Here is a 21,559-nt window from a genome sequence, read left to right on the forward strand (position 1 = left end):
ATTCTATAGGGAAAATGAAATTTAATGAAATACATGAGAAAAATAAAAAGGTATATATGACTGAGAAATCACTAAGAAGTTAAAAGGGTTAAATTGTTTACATTCCTATTTAGGAAGATGATACATGTAAATTGTAAGAACATTAAAATCATTCAGACAATTAGCTAACATGGAATAAATTTAATTCTATTATATTGATATGATCTTAAAAGAAAAATTGAAGTATGAGAAAGAGAGATATACTGGTAGAAGAGGAAAGAGGGATAAAATAGTAATTATCTCACATAAAAGAGGCACACAAAGGATAATTTTTACAATGGAAGGCCTTTAATGCATAAATTAAAAATTAATTAAAAATCAAATAGTCTAACATGAGTAGGTCAAAGAATAAATCCTAGAAATAATAAAAAAATGTCATTATAGAGAATGACAACAATGAGTCAACATGCCAAAATTTGTGAGTGCAACCAAAGTATTATACAGAGGAAAATTTATGCCTCTAAAATGCTTATTTCAACAAAATAGACAAAAAGCAGCTCTATGAATTTGGCATGAAACTAAATAAATAAAAAATCAATTAATTAAAAATCTTTAACAAAACAATGAAAAAGAAATTCTGAAAATCAAAGGAGAGATTAATAAAATTAAAAAGTGAACCAGGATAAATAAAACAAGGAGTCAGTTTTATTTTTAAATATAGACAAAATAGATAAAATAAGACATTGTCTTATTTTATTTTTTCAAATGAAAAAAATTGACAGTATCAGAAATGAAAAGTGTAAAATGCTTAACCAATGAAGATCAAATTAAAGGTGTTTTTAGAAATGATTTTGCCAATTATATGTCAATAAAACTGAGCAATTAAATATAATGATGACTGTTTACAAAACATAAATTGTCCAGATTATCAGAAAAGAATATAGAATATTTAAATAACCCTGTCTTAGAACAATAAATCTTAAGAGTCATAAATTAATTACTTAAGGAATATACAAACAGGACCAGATGACTTTTGAATTTAAACAAACATTTAAAAAAAAACACACCTCCAGTATTTTATAAACTGAAAAATAGGTAAAGAGGAAGTGTTGTTCCGAGACAAAAATGTTTTTCAGTCCTTATCAAGAAGAACAAAAACAGAGAAAGAAAACAATAATCAAGTTCTCTAATAAATATTGATGTAAAAATGTTTAATTAAAATACTAGCAAGGAGAATAAAACACTACATCCCAAAGAACATATATGTTTACCAACCATATTTAGACTAGGAATAAAAGGTTGGTTCAATATTAGGAAAATTATGATCTTAACTGACCACATCAATAACATAAATAAAAATCATATTATCATATCAACAGATGCAGAAAAACCTTTTGTCAAATACAATCCCCACTCCTATGAAAAACACTAGAAAGCATAAGAATAAATGGAGCTTTTCTTAAAATAATAAGCAACATCTATCTAAAACCAAGAGTAAGCATGATCTATAATGGGGATAAAGTAGAAATCTTCCTAATAAGACAATGGGTCCAATTATTATCCACTATTGTATAAAATTTTTATTATTCCTAGTTATAGCAGTGAAAAATAAAAGAAATTGAAGAAATAAGCAAAAGTGATGAAGAAACAAAATCACTTTTTGAAGATCGTATATACTTAGAAAAACCCTATAGCAGTGATGGTGAACCTTTTAGAGATCAAGTATCTAAACTACAACCCTCATGCTGCATGTGAGCCCCCTACCTTACTCCAAACAGGAGAGAGAGGACACACTCCTAGCACTCTGCTGGGCAGAGGGACAAGTGATGTGAGAAATGTCCAGAGGCATGAGTGGAAAGGGGGAAGGGAGCAGCCTCCTCCAGCATGCTCTGGCACACATGCCATAGGTTTGTCAACTTGGCCCTAGAGAGTGTTAAGAAAAAAAAGATACAACTAAATGAATCAATTAAAAACTTTGACAAAGTTGTGAGCTATAAAATAAACACACACAAATCATCAGCATTGTTACATTAAACAGGAAAATCTTTTAGGAAGAAATTGAAAGATAAATTCCATTTCAAATAACTGCATACAGTAGAAAATACTTAGAAATCTGCTTATCATATCACACAGGATCTACATGAACATAATACACAAAATATTCTTTACACAAATAAAGTCAAAACTGGAGAAAAATAGCAATTGCTCATGTGTAGGCTGAACCAATATAGTGATGGCAATACCACCTACAATTAATTTATTTGGTGCCCTATCAATCAGATGACTAAAGGATTATTTTGTAAAGCTAGAAAAAAAATTCATTTGGAGGAAAAAATGTCAAGATTATCAAAGCAATCAATTAAAAAATTGAAGAAAAATCATCTAGCAGTGTCATATCTTAAACTGTTTGATAAAGTGGTAATCATCAAAACAATTTGGTGGTAGATAAAAGAGTGGTTGGTCAATAGAACAGATTATGTACACAATGTTCATAAGTAAATGATCATGGTTGTCTAATGTTTAATACACACAAAGAGCCTAGTTATCAGGGAAAGATCTTACTATTTGATAGAAACTCTTGGGAAAACTGTAAGATAGTCTAGCAAAAACTTGAAAAATACCACATCTCAGAGTATTCACCAAAATAAGTTCAAAATGGATACATGACTAGACATAAAAGTAAAGTAAAGAGTATAGAAGAAATTATCTATCAGATATATGGATATGAGAAGAATTCATGATAATATAAGAAATAAGTATATTCACAAGAAAGTAAATGGCTAATTTTGACTAAATTCAATTAAAAGTTTTATACAAAAAAAAATTGATGCAGCCAAAATTAGAAGAGATGGAAACTAGGAAAACATTTTGCAGCAGATTCCTCTGGTAAAGTTCTAATTACTTAAGCATGTAGAGGAATACCAAATTTATTTTTTTTAAATAGGAGCCATTCACCAATTGAAAAATGATCAAAAGATATGAATAGGCAATTTTCAAAGAAAGAAATCAAAGCTATTTATAATCAGATGGAAATAATGCTATAAATCATTTAAAATAACTTTGAAGTATCACCACATACCTCTTATATTAGGTAAGATGATAAAAAATAAAAATCACGAATTCTGGAGGGAATGTGAGAAAATAGACACATTAATGAACTGTTGGATCTAATGTACTACTCCAACCATTCTGGAGAACGATTTGGAATTGGGTCCAAAGGGATATAAAATTGTTCATGCCTTTTGACCCAGCAATACTAATACTAATAAAAGAAAAAAGAAAAGAACCCTCATATACAACAATATTTATATCAGTTCTACTGTGGCAATAAAGAATAGGAAAATGATGGGATGCAATCAATTGAAAAAGGGCTGAATAAATTGTGGATCATGATTATGACAGAGTACTATTGTGCTATAACAAATAATGAGTTGAATGGTTTTAAAAAAAACCTTGGAAAGACTTATATGAACTGATACAAACAGCAGAATCAGGGGAATAATATTCACAATAATAGCAACATTGTAAACATAGTAAACTGTGAAAGGCTTGGTAAATCTGATGCATATGATGATATGCCATAATGTCAAAGTATTCATGATAAAAAATGTGTCCCCCTCCAGAGAAAGAACTAATGAATTCTGACTGCATATTGAAACATATTTTTCATCCTTTCTCTATTTTCTTGCTTCCTCCTTTCCCAGAACAACAGAAATATGCTTTGCATGGTTTCCTATGTATAATGGGTATTATATATCTTACCTTCTCAATGAGTTTGTCACAGAGTGGATGGAGTTAAGAAAATTTAGAACTGAATATAAAACTAGAATGTAAAAAAAAATAAAGAAAATAAAGTGATTTAAACAAACAAACAAAGAACAATTCAGGTGCTCCCTCTTGTATAAATTTTTCTATTTTCTTTTACTTGACTGCTCTTTAGTAAGATTTAATAGAATCAAGATTCATGACATCTTAGATCCATGATTCTGTTTCTCCTTTATTTAAACTAGGGAAAACCAGTTTGATATACACCACAGTGTTCAGAAGGAAGAGGGAGAAATTCAGTAATACTCTATTTCTTTTTATATTTTCTATTGAAGCATAAAACCCCTGTATCTTAGTGGTGAATTTTCTTTCTCTTATTTTCCCATTATTCTACCAGAGAGTAAAAAAAGGTCATTTTTTAATAGTGGGTTTGTTTGTTTGTCATACACACCTATCATACACCTACTTCAATGATTTAAGGAGTGGTAGGGAATTGACTTTTCTACTTGCTTTGGAGTGATCATTTTAAATAGAGAGCTGTACAGAGTAAAATGTTTCTTCAATGACTTATTTTAATAAGGTATGAACATGATGACTTGACCTTTCTGCAGTGATTCATTTTAAGAAGATACCATTATGATGATATTGAAAAACTCAAATCATTTAAAACAATTTGTTAATTCTAGAAATCACTAGTTGTATTCAATTAGGTCACAATTAGTGTGAAGGATGGATTCCAGTAAAGTAGTCATATTGTTTGAATTTCACTGCTTATTTACAGCTCAATCAAATTCACACTGTGTAATTCCATTGACCTGGAACAAAATACCATATTGTGTATATATAGTTATAACTTCAAATAACGCGAATTCAAATAAAGCAACTTCTCCATGGGATTCATTGTTTATACCTTTTTTCCCATTTCTGTTCCCTGGAAATTCATTGGAAAAGCTTGATTTTTCTCAACCTTGAATACAAGGTGTAAGTACTATTGGTGTTTATGGCCAGAAAAGTCTGAGGTAGGGGATAGTTCACCGATTAGTTTGTACAGTCCAATGCCATGCATCCACTACAATAAAGAGAGCTCCGTGTACACGAAATTTGAAGGTGCAGAGTAGCATAAGAACATACTACATTTATAGTTGAAAGCTTGGGTTCAGATCCTGACTGTCACTTACCAGCTATTAAAATCCTGGAATAATCACTGTGTCTCTCAACTTCAGTTCCTTCATCTGTAAAATGAGAAAGTTGGATTAAATGAATGGACCATCCAGTCCCTTTTGTTTCTAAAGTCTTATGTTTTCTATGAATAGTAATAGGTTAGGAAAGGACTTATGCCCACAGCTACATATCATTCTCCCCTCAAAGCCTGGGGAATCTTTAGTCTAACGCAAAAGAGTGATCAAAAGTTAATGCTTTTCAGTACACACTGGCAAGTGTCTCGTTAAAACAAGTCAAATTACAAAAACAATTCATGCCAATTTTTTCTCATTAAATCTTCTACAGCTTACCAAGGGCATCATTTCTTGGAAAATATAAATTATTAGCTTAAAATTGCTAATAGAAAGGCTCAAGTAAAATGCAAAGGCAGAACCAATAAGTATGTGATGATTTTGTCTTCTTCAAATAATTTAACTCAATTCATTACAATTCTTTACAATTGTTTTTATCATCAGTTTGTTGTTCTGTGGTGAGCATTTGGGAGTTGACTTACATGTAGGAGTGGAAATACTTGAAGCTCTTTGGGTTCCCACTTTTTCTTGCTTATTAGAAAAATTCTGAAGGAAATCAGATCTTTTTTAGTCCTTTAGATGAGTAGCATTCGTCATGTAAGCATCCTTTCATTAAGTACATAATAACAACTAATCTTTGCATAGTGCATTAAGGCATGCAAAGCTCTTTACACATGTTATATCATTTGAATCTCATAATAATTCTGTGAGATAAGAGGTATTATTATCTCCATATTATATATAAGGTAACTAAGTATGAGAAGAGCCTGAGGCAAAGACTATAAGCTGACTGTTCCCTATCTAAGCACTGTGCCACCTAGCTACCCTATTGCATAGTAACAATAAAGAAATAAATACAGCTGTAAGGGGAAGAAGTAGTAACCCCTTTCTTTTCACTAGTTCCTTGCTTAGGAATTTGTGACTTATGAAAATGAATTTTGAAATTAAAAGGATAATATATTTTGAAATGAGTGTTATTTGAAGTATAATAAATGTACAAAAAAAAAGGGCAGCATGTTACAATGGAAGGAACTTTTGATTTTTTTATTAGGCAAGTTGAGGTTCAATCCTGTCTCTCTATAATGTCGTAGAGCAAATAAAATGACCTTTCTGGTTTTTAGTTTCCTTTTCTATAAAGTGAGGGTTGGGCTAGTTAACCTGCAAGGTCTTTATACTTTTAAATCTATGTCATAATCTTGGAGACTTTATACTAAATTTATAAGTATTTACTGGGAAAGAGAAAGATCTTTTTAACTACCATAGACTACCAGGCATACTGCTGCTTCATCAGGTCTAAGATTCCCAACCACTCTGTCCCATTTACCAGTGGTGGCAAGGAGCCCCATCTAACCATATGGTTGGGAAAGATAAATTAAGGGGAGGCAAGGATCCAGCTTGAGTTCAAGCATGGACTGGACCTCCAAAGACCCCAAGTTATTTCTTGATCTGGCTCTTATGTCTCCCATGACATTATACCTCATTGAGTTTTGATTGGACAGTCTGGGTCATGTGTTCTGATATCCATGCACATAATCACCTCATGTCATTGGGTCAGAGACGGCAACTAGGGGGGCTTCCACCAGCCCATTCTGGAAGTCAGAAGCTGCATTGTCATTCTGTGCCCTACCTTAATGCATGTGTGCCAGCTATGAGTTATATTTTTATGTTAATTTCACACATCTAGGATCCAAAGAACAATGTAAGTTTCATTTTGGTCAAGTTCTTTATTTCTTTTTTTTAATTTTAGAAAGTAATAATAAATAATTTTTAGATTAAAATGCATAACACGTGTAAAAACCAGTGGCTCCAGGAGAGGAGAGGGAAAGAACATGAATCATGTAACCATGGAAAAATATTCTAAATGAATTAATTAAATAAATATATATTTAAAAAAAATTTTAAATGCATAACAAGAGAGGAGACTACATCAGTATAGTTCTCCCGGAGAAGGTCCAAGGTGAGGCTAGAAAAAGAGAAATTGTAATTAAGTTCATAAGGACAATAGTGAAGAAGAGATGGGAAGCAGGGAATGGTAAGAAGGAAAAGAGAGAATTTGTATAGCCAAGTTTAGTGAATATCAGGAACCATATAGAAAACAAAGAAAAATGTAGTAGTTTAAGGCTCTTAAAAAGGAAAATATAATAATATGAAAAACCATAGGGAAACACAATGCTACATGTATGTTACAAATATTAAGAACTTCTAAAATTCTAAAGAATAAGGCTATAGGGTTCAGGAAGAGTTTCAAGAAAAGGAAGAACTTGGGTTGGCCCTTAAAGAGCAATAGGATTGGTACATATTTCACTGTCAGTAAGCATTCATTAAGCACATAAATATTTTTTGTCAGACATATATACGTATATATGCATACATATACAAATATTCACATGCATTTTCACATATGCATGCATATACACATGAATATACCAACGTATGCGTACTTGTATAGCTATATTCACATAAACACATATGAATGCATATATACACACAGTAGGGCAATATATCTTTGGGGATTATGTTCCAAGACATGCTAAGGACAGTTAAAGTTGTGAATATAAGTGAACACCTGGTGACTCCTGTATGTATTTTTTTCTTTTTCTCTCCCTTATTTAGATATATGCTCAATAGTTACTAGTGATGTGACCCCAAACCCAAATTTCCTGATCCTTATTTCTTCATTTCTAAAATGCAGATTTTTCAGAAATCTTATGGGATCTACATCACAGGACTGCTGTGAGGGTTAAATGAGACAGAATGTGTAGAGGGCTACATAAATACCATATGTTCATTATGAATAATTGACTCCGTGGATAGAAGATTGACTCTTGTCAAGAATATAATTTCTAGTTGTGTGACCATATAGAAATTAGTTCTGTCTGCCTCAGTTTCTTTATCTTTAAAATGGGGGTAATGCAAATACCATTATTTCAGGTTTCTTGTTCTGAAGTTAAGTAGGATAATTGTGAAACATTTTGCAAACCTCAAAGCACTATATAAATACTGGATACTATAGTCATTATTATTACCTGATGGTTCCTTTAATTAGTAACTAGTTACATTTTAGTTATATTTGTTACTAATCTCCTGGGGATTTTTTCCAACTTGAAATGATAAATTTTAGCTATGCAAATGAGGAAGGACAGTTAATATAGCTGGTATCAACTGTACATATCAGAGAGACAGGAAACATTTGATGAAAGCAGCATGACAAAAACAATAAGAATTAGAAAATCTAGATCTGAATTTTAGCCTCACCACTTATTTCTTCTGTAGTTTGAGAAACGTCACTGTTTCTCTGTAAAAAAACTGCAAAAAAAAGGTTTTGGACTAAATGATCTCTGAAGTCCCTTCCAACTCTAAACCTAGGATACTAAATTAATAGCTGGTATTTCCATTGGCATTGTGGGATTTACAAAAATATTTTGTAAATGTTATCTTATCTCCGTAGTTCAGTCATTTCAGTTGTGCCTGGCTCTTCATAACCCTATTTGGGATTTTCTTGGCAGAGATATAGGAATGGTTTGCCATTTCCTTCTCTGGGTCATTTTACAAATGAAAAAAACTGAGGAGTTGCCCAGGGTTACATAGTTAGTGTCAGGTCACCTTTGAACTCAGGTCTTCCTGACTCCATGCCCAACACCCTATCTATTGTGCCACCTAGCTGATCCTTATAATAACCCCGTGAGGTATATGTAGAACAGGTATCCCAGGTAGATTCAGCCTGTGTGCTCTCTCTACATATGTATTACTGCTTTTCAGAATAGAAACATGGGAGACTAAAAGCAGCAAAGAGATTTGTCACTACTCACAGAACACATGTGTTTTACAGGCTGGAATCCAACCCAGGCCTCTGTGGATTCCCAAGTTCAGCCTCCTTACCCTTATATCACTAGAAAAATAGAAGAAAAGGGAGATCTAAGGGGCTCAACGATACACTCCAGTCGTTCCTCCTTCGAAGTCTTGTGTATATCTTTCCTTTTCTGTTCTCTGGAGGAAAATGACATCGATTTTATAGTGATACTAAGTCTGATAGTCTTGAGGTTAGGGAGGAGTGACTTATGGTTTACTAAATCAAAAGCGGTAGACAGGCTAATAAAAATGAGTCCCACACCAAAGCTCAGTGCAGATTTAGAGATCCCAAGGATGACCTGTATAGAAAGATGAGCTACTTAGAATCTGACCAAACTAAAGCCAAAGCTGAAGTCAAACTTTAAAGAATTCAAGTTGCTTTTCCAAAACTCTCCTAAAAGAGACTTATACCTCAAATAATACACTGGCTTCATTTCTACCAGCTTTAGGGGTAAGAGTGCAGTTATACTGTCAAATTGAGGAAAGAGCTTCAGAAAAGATAAGTCCAGGATATCAGCTTCTTATACAACTATTAGTGGCTCTGTAAAAGGAACAGAAAATTAAAATACACAGTCATAGATTTAATTCAAAGTTAGTTCAACATTTAGAAAGGTAGTCTGACCTGATGAGGAGATAATCTGATTTTGGAGCCAGGAAATATTGGATTGAGATCCTAACTCTGACCCACCCTAGCTCTGTGACCCTGGATTAAGTTGCTTCATTTTTCTGAGTCCTAGGAAATGCTCTAAAATGTTAAGATGCAGAGAAAATAATGACTTTCATTGGTAGTAGGAGTTTCCTCATTTAGAAGTTACCGATACAATGAAAAAATAAGTGTGGTGTCCATTCCTTTTTCCTGAACTCTTACCAATTTTCTTTTAAGGAATCAGTCTTTGCAGGGAGCATGTATTTGTATAAGGAAGAAGGTTGGACTAAATGATCTCTACTATCCCTTTTAGCTCCAAATCTGTGATTCTTTAAAGAAATCAACCAACTAGAGATAGGGCAAATGTAATAACAAATATATTTAATTAAAAGGCAAATTATTGCCTGATACCAAGTCTCCTTTTCAACCCCAGATTCCCAGCCTTAGACCATGGAGCCCCTTTGCTTTCTTGGACTATAGCATCAGATTAATTAGAAGTAATCAGCCTAATTCTCATTTGCAGCAGTGGAGGATCATAAACCTGTCTAGGGAGTTCCTTTGTAGTTTAGCATTCAGGTTGGATGAATTTAAACTTCTATAAAGAGAATCAGTTGGAAACAATTCCTAACTTGGTTGGCTTCAAAACTTTATGATTTGTTCCTTGTGTTGCTAGAGATAGGTTGTGTTGCTAAAGATGTCTCTTTGCCTTGATGAAGTTGTCAGCAGGATTTCCAAGAGCTTCCTTCTTCTCTTGGCTTAGGATTAATAGTAACAAACCAAGGCTGGATTCACATCATAGCCAATCAGCTCTTGATTATCCATTCTTCTAGACAGGGGTAGCATGAATAATTGATATGTCAGAAGGCTCTATGTCAGCCAAAATCTTTAGCACCACAGAATAAATTTTTCAATGAGAGATAACACTAAGAAGAAAAAAAAATTAATTAATTTCTTGTCCTTTTGGTCCTCTGGGTTCTAGGTGCTAAGAGCCAACTATCAAAGACCGGGAAACAGAAAAATAAGGCTTAGTGGTCTCACACATAGAATAATGGAGTCTGGGACCATGTTTTAAAAAAAAGTAGAAATGCAGAAATAGCTGAATCTTAGTAGAAGGGTTATTAAAATCCTGCTGACAACTTCTCCTGGGCAGGGAACTATTTAATAATAACTCATATTCCTATAGTGCCTTAAGGTTGCAAAGCAATTTCTAAAATAAATCTTAAGAGATGAGTGAACCTACCAGGTGCAAGCAAAATAACCAAAGATCTTGAATGAATAAGATTTTGTTACATCCTTGCTAATTCCCCTTTAGTGTCTATGTACACATATTTATGCCATGATGTAAGCCAATAAACAATGGAAAAAACAGATGCCTCTCTTCCAACTTATATGTCGTATCACAAATATCTGACCACTATAACTGTTAGCAATTAAACATTCCTTTCACCATGTTCTATTCCTATTTTCATTGGTTTCTATCTCCTATCCTTTTGTTTAGCTTATTCATGTTACATAATTAAATCTTAGTAAGTAGTAGGCCTTTATAAAACACCCAGAAATTTTCAGAGTGCTTTTAAAATATCTTGTTTGATATTCACTAGATTTAGGCAGAGAGATGTTAAATGACTTGCCCAGAATCATATTGCTGGTGTCTGTGGCCAAATTAGAATTTAGATTTTTGCCTGTAATAGAGCAGTGAGCACACTTCTTCAAATATCACACTACTTTGGAAGTACCCAAACTTTCTTAAAAGAGATAATTAGATCTTTAAAAAAGTCTGAAGCTTGTGTTGGTTCCCCCACCCATCCACCAGGCGATGAAATTCAAACTTAAATATGAGGTTCAGGGTCTAGAAACAAACTGAAAAAATGATCAGACAAACAAACAAAAAATCTTGACTATAAAAATCTACTTTGGTGAAAAAGAAAATCAAGACACAAACTCTGAAGAAATAAAGAGTTGTCAAAATAGCTACAAGAAATGCTTCATTTATTTTAAAATGTGAATTAGACATAAATAAGCTCAACAAGAATTCACAGATGAGATAAAAAGGAGATAAGAATATTGGAAACAAATGTGTGAAAATAAATAAGGCTAAAGAAAGAAATAAAATTATAAAAATCTTGGTAAAAGAGGCATAAAAAACTGAAGAAAAATATCTTAAAAGGTAGAACTGACAAAAAGAAAATAAGGTACAAAAGCTCAATGAAGAGAATAATGACTTAAAATTTCAAATTGGGTAAGTGGAAGTTAATGAATGAATGTAATATCAAGAGAAAAATAAAATAAAGTAAAAAGACTACAAAATAAAAGAAGAAAATGTGAAATACAGTATCTTATAAACAATTGACCTGGAAAATAGTTTGTGATAAGAAATTTAAGATTTATTGGATTGAATGAAAGCCATGATCAAAGAAAGAGCCTAGACATCATACTTAAAGAAATTATGAAAAAAGGAGCTCTAATATCCTAGAACCAGAGAGCAAAGTAGGACATGAAAGAATAAACCAATCACCTCATGAATGTTGCCAAAATGAAAACTAGGGATATTATAGCTACATTCAAGATATCCCAGGTTGAGGAGAGAATACATAATCAGTTAGAAAGAAAACATTTAGAAACAATGGAACTATATGGTGAGGATCATCCAAGATTTAGTAGCTACCATATTCAAAAAGAAGCAGAATACTTTGAATATATTCCAAAAGACAAAAATACCTCAATTATAATAAAAAATAATTGAATCTGTAAAACTGAGTTTTAGCCATTAGATGGAAAAATGAACATCTAATGACAGGACATTCAACCATTCCTGATGAAAATACCAGAGATAAATAGAGACTTTGACCTTCAAATACAAGTCTCAAGAAAAGCATAAAAAGGAAGCATGAAAGAGAAATCATAAGGGATTTAAAATAGTAAAACTCTTTGTATTACAATGTGGAAAGATATAGTACGTGACACTGAAGAACTTTATCATTATTACATCAGTTAGTAGGATATAGATATATGGTATAGATAAAAGGCTTTAAAGTGAACCAGTTATATTCAGATAGAATTAGAAAAATATATTTGTGAGAAAGACAGATATGCTGGGAGAAAGGGGAGGGAAGAGGAAGAATTGGAGAAATTATTTCAGAACAAAGAAGAATTAAAAAAAACAACTTTCATAGGAATGGAAAACTAATAAGGGGGAGACAGTATTTAAAATGTATTCATATAAGTTGGTTCTAAGTGGAATGTGTGTATATATAAATATGTACATATATTTTTCTATATATATTTCATTTGGGTATAGAAACCTAATATATGCAAAATAGAGCTAGGAGGGGAAGGAGATAAGAAAAGGTGGGGGGTTATAAGATACACAGTGGTCAGAAGAAAAACAGACTCTTGAGGAGAGACAAGGTAAAAAGAGAGTTAGAGTAAAAATAGGACATTAGGAAATGCACTGTTAGTAATAATAACCATAAATATGAATGGGATAAAGTCACCCATATAAAGAAGGTGAATAGCAAAAAAAAAGTCAACCAGACAGTAAGTTAATTATTTATTCAATTTATATAGCATTTTATATAAATCATCATTTTATCTTTATTTTATTTTAATAACAAATTTCCACATAAATTTTCCAAAATTATATGATTCATGTTGTCTACCTCCCTACTTCCTTCTCCCATCCCAGAAATGACGAGCAATTCAATCTGAATTATACACATATTGTAACACAAAACTTGTTTTCTTATTCATTTTTGTAAGTGAATAATCTTATAAAACCAAAACCCCAATCATATACCCAAATAAACAAGTGATAAATCATGTTTTCATCTCCATTCATCTCTATTTCATCTCCATTCCACTCAAACAGTTCTTTCTCTGGAGGTGGATAGTACTCTTTGTTGTAAGTCCCTCAAAATTATCCTGGACAATTTTATGTGGTTAGGTTAGCAGCAAAGTCTATCATATTTGATCCTTGTGATATTGCTATTACTGTATACGACATTTTACAATGTTCTCCTGGTTTTGCTTACTTTCCTCTAAATCAGTGCACTTAAGTTCTTCTAGCTCTTTCTGAAATCATCCTGTTTATCATTCCTTATAGCACAATAGTATTCCATCACTGTCATGTACCACAATTTATTCAGCCATTCCTCAACTCAACTGAGAGATATTTCTTTAGTTTCCAGTTTTTTGACATCACAAAGAGAGCACCTATAAATATTTTTGTACAAGCAGGTCCTTTCCTATTTTTTATTTCTTTGGGATGTCAATGTGGAATCTAGAATTCCACAAACTTGTAGCTTAGATGGATTTGACAATCCCCAGTTTATTTAGGTTGGAGGTAGAAACCCCAGGTTTGACCTTGTCACATGAGTTTCCTCCCTGAGGGAAAGTCCTACTTCACAGATCTCAGACTAACAATAGACTTTAAGATTTGGCACAGTAGGTATGGGTGAATCTCACAAGCTGAAGAGTTAGATCCTTGGAAGGAGGGTGTGATATACTGGGAGAGGCTTCTGGAGACAAAAGAGTCATTTGACATCTTAAAATGTCAAATTCCTCTCAATTTGGGGACTTCTAGATTCCACATTGACAGGAATGAAGACATAATAGTGGTATTATTAGATCAAAAGGTGTGAACTCTTTTATAGCCTTTTGGGCATAATTCCAAATTCCCTTCTAGAATGGTTGGATCAATTCACAACTCCACCAGCAATGCATTAATGTCCCAATTTTGCCCCATTGCCTCCAACATTATTTTCCTTTGCTGTCATATTGGCCAATCTGTTGGGGTAAGATGGTACCTCAGAGTTGTTTTAATTTGTATTTTTCTAATCAAGAGGGATTAAGAACATTTTCATATTATTATTAATAGTTTTGATCAATATGTTATTTATAAGAACTGTGTTTTCAAGTTATATATTGGGAACTAAGGTGGCAAAATAGGGACAATTTGCTTTCCCAAACACTCCAAACATATAAACAAAGAAAACAAAGCACTTCAAAATAAAGGAAAGCAGAAGGGATAGGTATCAGTGGAGGGAGAGAGGAGAATAGTGCAGTGAAACCTACATTTGGGGGAGTCTGAAGAGCTCTTACTGGCCCAGAGAACCGCCATGTGAACTGAAGTAACAAAGCAGTGAGTAGAGAGGAAGCCCTATTTGCTGCCAAGCAACCCTATGTAAAAACAAACAAAACCCAGCAAACAGGGAAGAAGCCCATGAGATAAAGAAACTTCAGAATCATGAGCAGTCCCATAAATGGCCTGAGACAACAAAATTAGCAGGGGTAGGGGAAGCATCTCAATACTTGCTTCTACCAGACTCCATGTAGCCTGAGGCAATGGACCCATAGAGGACTGAATAGTTCAACACAAAAGACCACAGGAAACCAAAAGCACAGGGAGCAGAATTAAGCTATAAAAGACAGCCTGAAGTCTACCCTCTTGAAGGAAGCTGCCCCATCTAAGAAGTACACATTGAAGAATTCAAAGACAGCTAGGGATACCCCAAGCATCTGAGAAGGCTCCACTGCAAGTGTGAAACAGCACTCCCTCCACCCCAGGAGCAGAGCAGAACCTCAACAGATAGGCAAAATAACAAGGGAAGGTGGGGAATAATAACTAGAAAAAATGATCAAAAGACAAACAAAAAACCTAAACTTAGAAAGTTACATTAATGATAAGGAAGATAAAAATATAAACTAAGAAGAGGATGGCAATGGTAAAAAAGGAAAAATGTAAGGACAACCACGGGGCCTCATGGATAAAGAGCCAGGCCTAGAGACAAGAGATCCTTGGTTCAAATCTGTCCTCAGACACTTCTTAGCTATGTGACCCTGGGCAAGTAATAACCCCAAGTGTCTAGCCCTTATTGCTCTTCTGATTTCGAATCAATATGAAAGATAAAATTAAAAAAAATAAAAAAGGAGAGTAAGAAAGGCTCCCAAAAGACCTCTTTGAAGAATTTTTAAAAAAATTTTAAAAATTTAAAAAATCATATAATAAAATAATATAATAAAAGAAATGATAGAAAGATCCAGCAACTTGGAAACGAAAATTAATTAAATGAAAATGGAGGCTAAAGAAACCACTAAAGAAAACCACTAAAAATAAGAAAACAACTCCTAAAAAAGGAAATAGAAAAGAAACAATAAAACAAATTAAAAATGAAAAAATAGAAAAACTGAAATTTATCTTGAAAAACAACTGATCTGAAACTTAGATATGAGAGATAATCTAATTATTATTGTATTACCTGAAAGTCATGATCAAAAACAGAACCTTTACAACATATTGAAAGTAATTATCAAGAAAACTTCAACAAGAGGGAAAAGGATCCCCAAAGTATTTGAGTTAAATAAGACATTTCAGAACTTTATCACTATTAGGCAATGAAAAGGAGCACATATATAGAGAGAGCAGAGCTAAGTTAAAGATAATGGGATGATATGCCTTCCCAAAAAAATCAATGAATAACAAAGAATACAACCAGCAAAAGAGAATAGGAGAGAACATTGGGAGTAAATTATGTCAAATGAGGAGGCATGTAAGAATCAATACATAGTGGAATAGTGGAAGGGAAAATGGAGGTGGGAAATAGGCAGTACTTGAACTTTACTCTGATCAGAAGTGGCACAAAATGAAAGTAACATCCACACTCAGTTAAATGTAACCTATTTTTTCCCTATAAGGAAGTAAGAAGGAGTGGAACACAGAATGGGAGGAAGGGACAAACAAAAGAGAGGGAAAACTCATGAAAACTCATGAAGAGCAACAACATTTGTGAACATGGGAAAAGGCTGAAATGGGTGGGAAAAAAAGATAAATGAGAAAAATTAGATGTAGGGAAAAAAATCAGTAATCATAACTCAAAATGTGAACTGGATAGACTCACCCATGAAATGGAAAAGGATAGCAGAATGGATTAAAAACCAGAATCCCACAATACAGTGTTTATAAGAAACTCATTAAAAAAGGGAGACACACACAGAATAAAGGTTAAAGGCTGAAGCAAACTGTACTATGTACAACTAAAGTTTAAAAAAAAACAGAAATAGCAATTATGATCTCAGACAAGGCAAAAGTGAAAGCTGACCTAATTAAAAGAGATAAGGAAAGAAATTACATATGGATAAAAGGAACTATAGCCAATAAAGCGCACCAAATGGCAGAGCATCCAAATTACTCAAGGAGAAATTATATGAATTATAAGAGGAAATAGATAATAAAACTATGTTAGCAAGGAATATTAATCTTCTTCTCTCCTAATTAGATAAATCAAATCAAAAAATAAATTTAGAAAATTGAAATTAGGAAGTAAATTAAATTTTAGAAAAGTTACACCTTATAGACCTCTAGAGAAATAGGGAACTGTCCTAGAGGGGTTTGAGATGATATAATGCAACTAGGAACTTCCCAGGGCCAGTAAAGAACAAACCCTTTGGCTTATAAAACATAAAGTTTATTTCATAAAGGGAATAAGGGAAACTGCTAGGTAAGGCCCTAACACTCTTAAAAACTAAACTCCACCCAACTTCTAAGTCCCCTGTGAAAGGAGAGCCTTCTTTTTCTTTACTGGGCCCTGCCTCTCTCTCCTCCCACCACCACCACCACCACCCAAACGCTATCTGACTCTAACCTGATCTGCCCACTAGTGATTAACAAAAAGGAAAAGGAAAAAGTCTTAGTTTGGCTACACTAAGTAACCAAAAGTCCCAGATAAAAATCTTTGGATTACCTCAGCACAAAAGGATTTCTGGCAGAGGGATCACTGACAGATGATCTCTGTACTCAGGGAAAATGGTTTCCTCCAAAGTAAATTCTCTACCAAGAAGTCAAAAATTCTCCACAAAATGTTGACTCTCTAGGGAAAATCACTCAGAGCAAAATGTCCTCCAGCTTGGTAGAAGTCCAGGTAGAGTCAAACCTCCTTCCAGCTTGGTGGAAATCCTAGAAAGAAGAAAGTCAGTTATTGTCAGTTCAAACTCCCACAATTCCTCTCTCCTTCCCAGAATCCTCACCCATGGCTTGTATAAAAATTCCCTTCTTTTAGCTATTCCCTAACTTCTACTCCTACAAATAAATATATCTTTTTTCATCATTACATGGTAATTTAACCAAATTTAATCATTTAATAGGTCATAAAACTTTCACAAACTAAATGCAGAAAAATAAATACTAAAAGTGTCTTTTTCAATGTAATGCTATAAGAATTACTGTGAGCAAAGTGATGGATAACAAAAAGACTAAAAATTAATTAGAAACCAAATAACCTTATCTTAAAGAATTAGTGGATAAAAGAAAAAAAATCACAGAAATGATAAATAACTTCATTAAAGAAAGTGACAACAAGAACACAACATATGAACCATTTTGGGGATATAGTAAAAGCAGTACTTAGGATGCAATTTATATCTCTAAAAGCTTGCATCAATAATAGAAAAAAATCAATAAATTGGGCATGCAACTAAAAATAAATCCTTGAAGAATAAATTAAAAACTACCAATTAAACACCAAATTATAAATCCTGAAAATCAAATGAGAAATTAATAAAATTGAAAGCAAGAAAACTACTAAATTAATAAATAAGACAAGGATTTAGTTTTTATGGAAAAAAAATTTAAAAATTAAAATATTGTTATATTGGATCAAAAAAAAGAAAAAGGAAACCAAATTACAAATATTAAAAATGAAAAGAATAAAATTATAACCAAATGAAGAATGTAAAGCAATTATTAAGGTTTTTTTACCTACTTAAATGCCAATAACTTTAATAATCTAAGTGAAATAGATTATTTCAAGAAATATAAGTTGCCAAAATAGAAATAAAATATTTAAATAATTCTATCTCAAAAATATAAATTTAACAAGCCACTAATGAATTCCTTAAGAAAAATCACCCATTTCATTCGTTAAAAATTTAGCCCAAGGATGTGAAGACTTCAGGTCAAGATGGCGGCTTAGAAGCAGCGAAAGTTCAGACCTCAGAAACCCTTCCTTACCTATCACAAACAGAGTGCTCCTAGGCCACCGAAATTCAAGCTGAACAACATGATAGACCTGGGGAAACCTCCTCCTGGACCTGGATCAAAAGGTACCGCACCCCAAAAGCCAGAACCCTAGATCATTCGGATCTAAGGGGTAGACAAAAAGAAGGTCCCAGGACCCATCCCCCCCAACCCAGAGTGCTGAGCCCATGGCAGCAGCGGGAACCTCAGGGCTCTGAGGACTCACCTTGAAAGCAACCTGAGCCAGTCTCCTGGGAGCCCAACACAGATGGCTTGGAAACATAGAGAGAAGGGGGAAGCCAGGTAGCCCCCTGGCTGGGTCCTTCCATCTGAGTCTCAAGGGAGGTTCCAGCTTTAGGGCACCATCTGAACCCAATCCCATCAGGAGCCCTCAGAGCTACTAAAAGGACAGAAAACTCAGGGCTGGCAAAGGAGTTGCTCCGAAGAGCTTACCTTGAAAGTAACCCGGGCCAGTTTCTGGGTATTCAACACAGACTGTGGATGAGGAGGTTGCTGCTTTTTTTTTTTCTTCCTTTTTTTGGCTCGGGTATCATTCGGCCCATACCACCTGAACCTAATCCCATCAGGAGCCCTCAGAGCTTCTGAAAGAACAAAAACCTCAGGGCTAGTGAAGGGCTTACCTTGAAAACAACCCAGGCCAGTCTCCAGGCATTCAACACAGACTGTGGAGGAGGAGGCTTATTGCATCAGGGCTCATTCGGCCCAAACCAGGTGAACCTAATCCCATCAGGAGCCCTCAGAGCCCAGAGAGGCCATGCATCTCCCAACTTAGAGAGCAGGGTCTTCTGAAAAAAACAGAAACCAAGAGGCAAAATCAAGATGGCAGCCTAGAAGGAGCATAGACCTGGCAGCCTGGCTAGAGCTTTGGAGATCCTCCATATCTGCTCCAGCCGTCCAGGAAGTTTAAAACTCAGAGTAAACCCAGCCCAACTAAGCTGAACTCAATCCCATCAAAAGTCTCCAGAACACAGGGAAGCTCAGGCTCCCCACCCATCCTCATCGACTGCTGGACTTTAAGCCAATCAAAAGCCTCCAGAGGACAGGAAAGCTCAAACCCCCAACAACCATCCCCCAGAGATTACACCAAGAGATCCTCTGTTAAAGCTCCAAGAGGGGAGACTGATAGAAGTCCCCCAAAAAACAAAAAATGAGAGGAACAAGAGCACAGACAAATACGGGGAGGAAAGAAGGGGTGAATTTGAACAAAAAACAGAAACAGAAGAAAGAAACTACAATAGACAGCTACTACTCAGCAAATGGAACAGAGGGGGAGAGATCAGCAAACGATAAAGCAGAAATCCCAGTGAATTGGATACAGGCTGTGGAAGAACTCAAAACACAACTAAGAGAGGCTGAAGACAATTGGGAAAAGAACTTAAAAATTAAGATAAGTCATCTGGAAACAGAGGCACTTGAACTAAAACAAGAAAATAGTGTCCTGAAAGCCAAAATCATCCAGTTGGAAAATGAGGCAAAGGAGATGAAAGATGAAGCAAAGGAGATGAAAGACAAGATAAAGAGGATGAAAGACGATCTTCAAAGAAAATCAGACCAGAAGGAAAAAGACGACCAAAAAGCCAGAGATGAAATCCAATCTTTAAGAACCAGAGTAAAACAACTAGAATCAAGTGACCTCACAAGGCAGCAGGACAGTATAAAACAAAACAAAAAGAATGAAAAAATTGAGGAAAATGTGAAGCATCTCATTCACAAAACAGAAGACTTAGAAAATCGTTCAAGAAGAGACAATTTAAGAATAATTGGACTACCAGAAGACCACGACAAAAGAAAAAGCCTGGACATAGTACTAGAGGAAATTATCCAGGAAAACTGTCCCGAGATCCTAGAACAAGAGGGGAAAGTGGAGATTGAAAGAATCCACAGATCACCCCCTGTATTTAATCCCCAATAGACAACACCCAGAAATGTTATAGCCAAATTCAAAAACAATCAGATGAAAGAACAGGTATTACAAGCTTCCAAGAAGAAGCCATTCAGATACCATGGAAACATGGTGAGGATAACACAGGATCTGTCTGCATCCACACTGAAGGACAGAAAGGCATGGAATACAATATTCCGGAAAGCAAGGGAACTAGGCCTACAGCCAAGAATAAAATACCCATCAAAACTGACTATATTCTTACAGGGGAAAGTATGGTCATTTAACACAACAGAAGAGTTCCAAGCATTCATAAAAAAAGACCAGACCTGAACAGTAAATTTGAAGTCCAACCACAGAACTCAAGAGAATCATCAAAAGGTAATTAAAAAAGAGGGGAAAAACAACAACAACAACAACAAAATTTTTTAAGAGACTCAATAAGTTAAAATGATATGTATCCCTATAAGAAAAGAGGTCATTGGCAACTCTTAAAAACTGTTGCTGTCACCTAAGCAGCTAGAAGAACTACACTCAGAGGGAACAGTGACAAACTGTATAGGATGAAAGGACAAGACATAAATAGGTATATAGATATATGCATGCACAAATACATATACATGTGTATATGTATATATATATATACACATGACTAAAGCTAAAAAAGAAAAGAGGTTATGACTAAAAGAAATGGGAAAAGAAACAAATGGGGGTAAATTTATATGTCACAAAGAAGCTCATGGTGGGAGGGGGGAGAACATCAATACACTGGAAGGGTAATGAGGTTGGAGATAGCAAATAGTCAACTCTTACGTACTTTGAAACTGACCCAAAGAGGGAAGAACAATCCAATCCATTGGGGAAGAAAATAGATTTGCACCCTATAGGGGAGTAGAAGGGTAAAAAACAGACTGGTGGGGAGGGAAGCAGTACAAGGGAGGGAAAGGGTGGGGGGGGAATTTTAAAAAGACTACAGGGAAAAATAAGGGAGGGAATAGAAGGGAGGGGGGTAGAAAGGGAAGTACAAGGGGGACTGATTTAAAGTAAATCACTGGACTAAAAGGTAGAGCTGAAGAAGAAAGGTTAGAATTAGGGAAAGATATCAAAATGCCAGAGGTCCACCAGTGACAGTCATAACTTTGAACGTGAATGGGATGAACTCACCCATAAAACGT

General features: G+C 34.3%; 1 long non-coding RNA gene across 1 annotated transcript; it reads right to left on the bottom strand.

Annotated features, from left to right (window-relative positions):
- Positions 1-859: 859 nt before the first annotated feature.
- Positions 860-19,927, bottom strand: LOC103101040 (uncharacterized). The gene is made up of 4 exons (XR_464099.3): positions 19,123-19,927; positions 17,211-17,422; positions 4,923-4,976; positions 860-1,902 (listed from the first exon to the last, which is right to left on the bottom strand). It is a non-coding gene; the product is annotated as an uncharacterized LOC103101040 (long non-coding RNA).
- Positions 19,928-21,559: the final 1,632 nt, after the last annotated feature.

This window comes from Monodelphis domestica, chromosome 3 (genome assembly GCF_027887165.1).
Source record: "Monodelphis domestica isolate mMonDom1 chromosome 3, mMonDom1.pri, whole genome shotgun sequence".
NCBI classification, from domain to species: Eukaryota; Metazoa; Chordata; class Mammalia; order Didelphimorphia; family Didelphidae; genus Monodelphis; species Monodelphis domestica.